The 9,316-nt window shown below is 36.5% G+C and overlaps 1 protein-coding gene across 1 annotated transcript in view; it reads right to left on the bottom strand.

The window, feature by feature from the left end:
- Window positions 1–9,316, bottom strand: part of BABAM2 (BRISC and BRCA1 A complex member 2) — a gene marked incomplete at its 3' end in the record, with an annotated part of 36,935 nt that overhangs the window by 3,663 nt on the left and 23,956 nt on the right. The window lies entirely within an intron of this gene.

A 9,316-nucleotide genomic window follows, 5' to 3' on the forward strand; every position in this document is an offset into this window, starting at 1 on the left:
TTTGCTTTGTATCCCAAATGGCATTGCAAACGTTACTGAGGGTTGCCTCAAAACACCAAGTTTGAAAACAGATCTTGTTTTAATAAAAAGTACCATATTTAGATGGTTGTGTTTTGTTTATTAAGTTAAAGTCAATCCCAAACTACTAAGGCCCACGATTTTCAAAATACCGGAGCTTTTAAAACTTAGTAGCACTTACTCCCTCTTTTCCTTGCCACCCCCAACTCTTTGCAGGAAGAATACACAGTTCAACAGGAACCATTCCAGTTATCCAAATTCTGGCCAAGAGAAATGCAGTACTACACATTTAAATGGAGAGACTAAAATTAACTAAAAATATAAAACTTCATCACAGCTTGACACTGAGTTGTCATCTTGCCAGTGTCACAAGATATCCAATTAATCACTGATGCGATAGCTTAAAGAAATTTGGGTTGCATTATTTCACTGGTAAATATACTTCAGAGTTCATATAGATCGAGAGGTGGTCATATGGATCTGAGCTTTTAAAAAAAGCTTTCATAGTTGAAGAAAAAAGTTCTAAAAAAATAAAAAAAATGTTTCTTGCCTTACTTGTCTAGCTTCCAATCATTCTTTCTTCTTTATGATGATTCAAAAGAGTAACTGAGCTTTTGCAGATTTGTGAGGTAGCAGACATTAGAAAAAAAATAAGGCAGTACCTACTGTGTGTTGCCACTTGTTTGAAATCCACATAGCAAAGTAAAGCCAGTGTGGTAAGACTTATAAACAATTCTGTTCAGAAAATGTTAAACCACTTTTTATTTCTTAAAAAATTATGAATGCAGATCTGGAATAAAGCATTAGATGAAGAAATCTTGTAAGGTCACATGGCTGGCTCAGTGATATCACCCTGTCAAGACATTTAATATGACAGTTTTAAATGTTGATATTCTGTAAACTTATCTTGGTTTTAGTTGGAAGCAAGGATGTTGTAAAGATTAATTGCAGAGGATGAAGGTTCATGACCAAGAAGCCAGTGGCCCGTCTGGGGTAGGTATGCTCCAGAGTATCGCTCCAAATCACGAACTCACTGATCATGCGACTCAGTAGAGCGCAGTGTGGGTTTCTCCTGTCCACACTCCTACTTTCCTTTCACAGCTGTCAGGAGCACGTGCAAGTACAGGGTGCAGAAAATAGCAGAGGTCTGCCAGTTGAAATTCTCAACACACTCAACATAAAAATCAACCTTTCATTTATTTTTAAAAAAGGAACGAAACAGGCACCAATCCTAGAGAAAATGGCATAAAATCGCAACATGAAATGCATCTTTATTAAGCAAGAGAAAAAAATTACTAGATTGTCTAAACTGTAATACAGCAATGAAGAATTCAGAAAAGTTGATGTTTACTAGACTGGGTAGTTCCTATGTCACCATAGTGCAACCCTTTTCTTACTTTTGCTTCAATTAAAATGTCATGTATGGCTCTTTACAACCTCACCAATTTCTACCATTGAATTCGAGGTTATGTGTTGAAGGGGATGCACCTTAATACATTCCTTAACTGAGCTTTGAAAGAGGCTTGTTATGAATAACTCAGAACACAGCACAGTGAAAAAGCTTGGCCTGTGACTTAGCCCAATGGTGCTCTGAAGGAAAGAACTGTATCTCTGTTTTTGCCATGTTCCTATGTGATGATAAGTAACTCATTTAACACACACTTTCCATACTGCAGTTGCTGGTTGCATGCTTTTCATTCTCTGCATTCCTGCTTTAAAAGAGTAGATGAAATAGAGTGCATATACCAGCAGCTCAGCTCACTAGGAGCTGCACTCCAACTACAACACACAATACAAAAGGTTGCTTAGAATAAAAGAATCAAAATAACTGCATATTTTTTAGGTTATACCTCCATATTTGACAAGCAGAAAACTATTACAGAACGTTACATCACGAGATGGTTTCAGGACTCTGCTCTAGTAGTGAGACTGGCAACAAACTGTATTCACCTTTGCAAGCTCCACAGTCAGGGAGCAACCTCAGGAAAGTTGGGGCAGTAGGTACAACATGGAGGTTCAAGCAGGTACAAACTCTTTCCCTTCCCAGTGTTTTCAGTTCTACCCGCAACACGAAGTGAACGTTGCTCACAACAAGTCCCAGAACATCATCATATGCAGTGCTCAGCATAACAATAAATTAAAATTGGTATTATTAGTCCAACACACAAGGTGGTAAATGTTTACAATTTGGGGTTCAGGTCAGCTGCATATCCCATGCAGTGATTCCTGCTGTTGGATAAGAGACATTTGGAGAAGGTATGCTCTCTGTGGTCACACTGAGGTTGGGTACATTATGTTGCAGCTGGCCAAACCAACCTATTACCTACCTCACACGATCATATTTCTTCTTTACCACCTTCTGCCATATCCCTTCTTCCATTAAATATCAGTGGCATATCAGTCCTTATCCACAGTGAGTGACCAACTGTGCAGATATTTTGGTTTAAAAAAGTTTTCATGACCTACCAATCCAAAAGAACTACTCAGTACAAGGGAAAGAATCCAGAGTAAAAAGTAACACTGATTTTTGATTTTCTGTTATTATTACTTATAATTGATAAAATTGCTTCTACTTGTTCAGGGTAAATATGCCTCAAATCCAAACTCCCAAATCCCTTCAATAAAAGTCATTTTGAGACCAAACATATCAACATTAAAGCCAGTGTGTACATCAAGATTATTTTTCCCTATAGTGTAGTCATTTTCCAAAAGGCCATACGTTACATAGCTACATAGGTTCTCTAGGGTTCACAACAAATAAAATTAATATTTCAATGCCTGTTAATCATACAATCACAAAACACTATTGCTGAGACCATACTCAAAACATTTTACAACCCCATGGAACATAAAAATGATGTCCTTATATTCTAACTAAACCAGAAACGCATCATTTACACTCTCCTTCCTTCAGTACTACAGGTTTTTATCCAAATGCAAACACTAATTTATTTTGCTACAATCAAATCTCACACAGGCTGGGTGAAATTTTAATAAAGACAAAGTAGTTCAGAACAAAATTCCGCTTCAATGGTAACAGAAAAGAGCAATAGTTCTCTATCATTATTTGACTACCATTCTGGAAGTCAAATACAGCATTTTACTATTAAAGATCCTAAGATCTGATCGTAGAACAAACATTTCACATATGTGAAAAGGAATGAAGTGTCCCCTCAGTCAAATCTTATTCTACTAAGTCTTACTTCTGCCATGAATCCAAACACATTCCGCTAGTTCCTAAAGCAAAAGAAAAAAGAACCTTTTTTTGAACCATATCAGACAACCATTCTCATCACCTCTGGCCTCTCTAACCTTTCTGCTCTGTGATTTCCCCTTCCAAATAGTTTCACTTATGTCTTGCTTAATTTACTGTCTTAGGATAGAAAAAGTAACACCTTTGATTCTAGAAGGCTGAAGCCTAAGGAAGGAGTTTGCCCTATTCTCAACTATGAGCATGAGCTATTTTCATAAGTTACACGTTCTCAACAAAAATACACCATAACAAATGAGGCTACAGATTAGGGGAAACATCCTAAATCTGAGTTTGTTAAATACCACAATCCAGAGAAATTAAAACTGCAGCTAACAGTTTGCTTGGCAAGGTTATGACGCATAAATAAAAAATGCTCCGTTACACTCAAATAAAAGGCATTTAAACAACCACAACAGCCAACGCAAGTCTGGTTTCACTTCACATAAATATTAACACTAGTCTCTGCATGAGCTTACAAAATATAAGGTGCTAAATATTTTGAATCACAAGCTAACAGTTCGTCTTGACCTAGTAGAAATATCCATTTTTGTAACAAGTACTTACATGCATACTTACAGGATATTACCTATGGCGTACCCTTTTCAAATATAAATGTGCTGGGGTAAATAAAAATAACATTTTTAATCAGTAAAGCCATTTGCAAAATTATTGTGCTTAGAGTTTGAGAATGGGTACTCTTTAAACCTGGCAAAAAAAAAACAAAAAAACAAACACTAAAAAAAAAAAATCAATATAGTCCTGCATTCTCTCCCCTTCTCACCTAAATGAAACAAATACCCTTTTCCTTGCATCTTCAGCACATAAGTATGTAGTTTTTCATATGTTTCCACTCTGTTTGCCCTTATTCCCTCGATGGAAGGCAAACCATGTGGCGTTCCACAGTGCTATTGAGAATGACCATTCCAATATAAGAGCAAGGCAAGCAAACCCTTCACACTCAGACCATACTTTTCTCATTTCTGTAGATACACCAGCCAATAATTACTTCAGTGGAATTATATTTCCAATTACACACTACTATAGAATTTAAAATTGCTTCAATAAAGTTAAAGCCATCAAATCAAAGATAAATTTAGAAGAAAAAGGATGTATCATACTCTGTTGCTTTTCATTATCCAAAAATATTACCTTCTTTTCCTTTTTTTCTCCTCAGGCAAACAGCATTAAATTTTGAAATATTTTACTTCACAGAATTTCAAAAGAAAAGTTAATATGCTCCCAATAGACAAAAAGATAGAAATATTAATACTTAAATCCATAATTTCTTTTAAAACACATATGGGCTGTTCTTTTCTCATCTATTAAAATGTATAAGCAAATCTAACAAAGGAATAAGACTTAACTACAAGCAAGACAGGTAGGTCTTACTCTGAAATCGAGAATTTTCTGAAATCCTTACAGTTGCTTTCTACTGTCCTATCCTACATACAGTTTTTCTCTTCCTGGTAACTTCCTTTTGGGGGGTATTTTTCTTTCTTTTTTTAACCACACTGTAAGTTCGGTAATACTGAAAGGTGTTATGCTAAGAGTGCCACAGCATTAACATCTCTGCTTAACTAAAGGCAGCAAAATCAGGAAACAACACACCAGTTAACTACCCAAACTCTGCTTCTGAAAGGATATCTATCTTCTTCAGTTTCTTTTGATGCCAAGAATTTCTAAGTCAGCACTAAGTGTGTAGAACAAACGTGTGGCCACTGCAGCCTGGAGTAATACGAATCTGAATGGAATTTGTTATGAAGGAGATCAACCCATTTGGCTTTTAAGAAATCCAAATGCAACTTGATCATGAAATGCATTCACAGATAACAGGGAAAATTGCTGAAGCATGAGATCAAATCTATGTGCAGAATCAGTTTTGGGAAAATGCAAAAAATGCTCCTGTTGAATATTAAAAAGAAAAAGACAGTCAGTAGAATTATATTATCCATCAATTCAGAATGCTAACCTGTCCTTTTTAGTAGCCACACAAATTGTACACAAAAACTACTGATCAGTCTCTTCTATAAACAAACTCTTACTTAAACCAGCCATTGTTAATTGTCTTTACAGATACAAAACTCAGTTTCTCACTACAACCTGCAACCAAGATACTGAGTCACTGCACCCAGCAGTATGAAAGGAACTAAATGAACTAAACTCAGACCTGCCCACCTCTCACTGTGTTCCACCTGAAAGATTTTTGCTGTACAGGCTTTAAGTCAAACACACTAATATATAGTACCTATAGAGCCTCCTATTAATTGGCTGGCAAGAAAGATTAGTTCTTGAAGTGACAATACAACCTTGTTAAATACAAAACTGTTACTAGTGAAGGAAGATACAGGAGTAATTCTATTTTAGTGCGGTACTTGTGCTGCCAGGCTATTCTTCTCTCAAGCCAAGGATATTTTTGAACTTAACACATGCAAATCAAGGTACTGGAAAACAAAAGGCAAAAAAGTCATTATTAAAGACTCAAAACCATTTCAGAATAGAGGGACAATTTGAGAGAAAGGTATTTGATTCTATCAGAAAAAAACCCACCTTCTCTGTACCTGACACTCCGGAAGAAATTCCAGCTATTCCACTACATGCAAAGCTGCAAAAGACCCAGTTTCCATAAACTTGGTTCAACCGATTAATCAAGTTGTTTAGTGTCATCTGAGACGCCTCAGGGCACATTAATGGCAGCTATGACATATTTTTTCAGGGAGATCAGTGCCCTTTGCGTCAGGAGCTAAAAAGACAGTCAAGGTACTCTAGGGAACCTCAGTTAGACACCTATTGTTGGGCTAGTGAATCAAGTCACAGTTTTCCAATAAAGGAAAAAAATATATAGGAAGAATTTGCAGGATGTTAATTTGATTCTTGGACAAAGAATTTGATTCTTGAACAAAACACGCAAGTGTGCGCGGTTTTTTTTTTCCTTAACTAACAAATGTTGCTGTAGGAGAAAAAAAGGAGCTCCAAGACTGTACAGAAAGAGAAATTATGTTCTTTTGCAAGGTGGGCAAATCTGCAAAAGTAGAATAAAAATAAATGAGTTGGTTTCCAAGTTGAGCAAGGGCATCAGGACAATCTCAGTTACATGCACTTCTGTAGCTGAGTAACTTTCTCAGAAATGTTAGTACTAGAACTGAAGAGGACAAAGACAAGAACAGATAAGAGAAGAAGGGATATGATATTGGTAGAAATTAAAGCCAGGCAACCCTGGAGAATTTAAAACAGAGACACTGGGTAGGCCAGAAAAGGAAAGCTGAAGGCAAAGAATAAATATATTTAACCAAATGGACTGTGGACCATCACCAGTACGTGCAGCCCCAACAGGAGAGGAAAGCAGGAAGGAGTGAAGTAGCAATGCACAATGGTAATACCAGTGTGGAGGCCTAATGTAAAATCTTTCAAGCCTCTGAAGATACTTCTAAGATCACTTCTCTTGATGCAGAAATACACTTTTAGTTTAAGAAATACACTTTAAAGACTTACACCTGCAAAAACTTGTCATTTACTTGCTCAAGAGAAGCCCAGCACATAAGGAAAAGTGTCAAAAAACACAAAAAAACACAAGTGAGAGAAAAGTGATTACTTAAAAGAGGAAAATACTGTTGTAAACTTTGTATTCAACAAAGAAATAAATATAGCAAAAAGATTAGACTGTCTTTCGACACTCCCATTAGGTACATTCACTGGATAATGAACAAGTCACTAAAGGAAAAAGGTTTATTCTTCCTGTCCTGTAAAGCAAGACTCAGTCAAACTTTAGATAACATATCGCCTGGAAAAATCTGTGACATGGTGCATGACCCAGAAAAACACACTTACCATACAGGTAAGGATATCACCTAAGTATAATGTGAAATGCAGCAACCAAAAAGTCCTTCCTGTAAGAGCCTCAACTGAACCACAACCCGTGTAAAATAACTGAATGGTGCCCAAAAACACTGACACCATGCACTGCAGCAACATGGTTTATGGGAATCTTAAATCTTACAATAACTTGCAAAATCATTTTTACAATTGCCTATTGGCACAATAAACAAGCGTTTATCAAATAAATTTGCAAAGCAGCCTTTAAAAGGGCAACAGAGAGGACAGGCTCTTCTTTATATTTATCTTTTTTGTTGTTGTTGTTTTAACTGCTTCCTTAAAATAGAAAGACACAGGAAGACTGGATGAACTTACTGAAAGAGTTCCATCACAGGAACAAAAGCAGATGAGATTCTGTACCACATATTATGGGCAATATTCTCAGACTACTTAGGCAGCAATACTGATTTCCTCCTTTAAGGCCCATAACTAAAATGAGTGAAAAACTAACAAACAGAAGAAAAAAAAAAAAAAAAAGGAAAATTAAGCTTCAAATGAGAAAAAAGCAACGTTCTTTGGGATCAAGGAAAACAAAGTGGTGGCAGTAGAACCCAGAGCTATAATCCACTTACATAAAAACAGTGAAAATCAGACAGAAGATGAAAATACTAGAGTTCAAGAGGCCACAGAGAACAGTAGCATCACAAGGGCAACACATTGTTTAATCACTGTGAAATTCCAGATGACAGCACTCAAGGTCAGAAGGGAAGGAGGCATCAATGCCTGAAAAAGAAAATGTGAAGAGCACAGGAAAAAAAACCAAAAAAACCAAACAAAAAACCCCCCACAAAACAAAAAAACACCAACAAAAAACCAAACTCTTTTAGCAAGCAGCAACGAAAGCTTGAGTTAAAAAGGAAAACCAAACCCAAGATATTCCAGGGTTTGCTAGAACAAAATTGTAATTTGATTCTAAATGGTGAATTTTAATTTTTAATGTTATTCAATAGAAACTATTGCAGCTTATAACTCTGCTTATCCTGACAATTTCTACTGACATCTGCCTTGATGTTTTATCAACTAAGATCAAAATATCTGCAAGAGTTACAGAACAGTTCACCTCAAAATACACAAATACTTCTCTAGATCGAATACGGAACTTTACTAAGCAGATGCTGCTGTTCAGTTAGCAATAAAGGATAGCTCTGCATACCACACAAAATCAGTTTTGTCCTAGGAAAACAGATTCAACCCCTTACAGGGTATTACAGACAGTCTTCCAGAAATTAAAACTCAAATTTTAAGAGCTTTGAAAAACTCAAATATAGAGAAAAGCACCGGGTTTAATGCAACAACATTGAGTTCTGGATGGATTAATAAAAACAATATGGCTGTCTCAGATTTTAACTGACAGTCTAACAAGAGCAGGCTCACGTTTTCTAACCATTCTCAGCATGAAAACAAAAAAAAATTATTTCCTTTAGAGAAGAAAATAAAGTAAAAGTGCCTGCCTGAAAGCATCACTTCAAAATTTCTGAAGTGTGATGGAAGGCAATTAGTACGACAAACTAATTCATCTTGAACACTGGCATAGTATTTTCTTTAGTATAAAATTGTGAGTATCTCCAAGGTCCCTGGCTGGAGCTGAGTGACTGTTCAGTGTAACATTCCAGCAGCTCTGAATACTTGCAAGAGTAAGGTGAACGTGACATCTAAAAAACCCATTAAATAGCCAATAAGCCAATCTTAACTCACAAGATGCTTGCTGTTACCAAAGCTGCCAAAGCAATTATTTTACACTACAGGTAGTCAGCCCCTGCCTTGCCTGCAAGTACACTTTCTCCTTTTTCAAGAAATTGTGAATTTTCTGGTCTTTTGCAAAACAGGACTGCAGCTATGCAGTTATACTTCCCTAAAGCTGCATACCAGCAGTTTTCAGCACACTAGGATTCATGCTGGGGTGTTTGTGCAGTGGCAGCGGTTATGATTGATGATATGCAAAGACCTAATCTGTTGCAAAGAGGATGTAACACAAACCACAAAGGAACTACACACTTCAGCCTGTGTTTGGTACCACATACCGAGGCCCCTACACTGGAGATCCTGAACATTTTCAGCCAATCTTTTTATTCTGGCAGATTTCACAACTTTCCTCTGCAGAAATATTCTGTCCTTGAAAGATAACATATCTAGCAACAGCCTACAACAAAGTATCTAAATATCTCCGGTTGCACA

This window comes from Empidonax traillii, unplaced genomic scaffold (assembly GCF_003031625.1).
Source record: "Empidonax traillii isolate 1590-97213 ecotype Southwest subspecies unplaced genomic scaffold, ASM303162v1 scaffold202:size1011777, whole genome shotgun sequence".
NCBI lineage: Eukaryota > Metazoa > Chordata > Aves > Passeriformes > Tyrannidae > Empidonax > Empidonax traillii.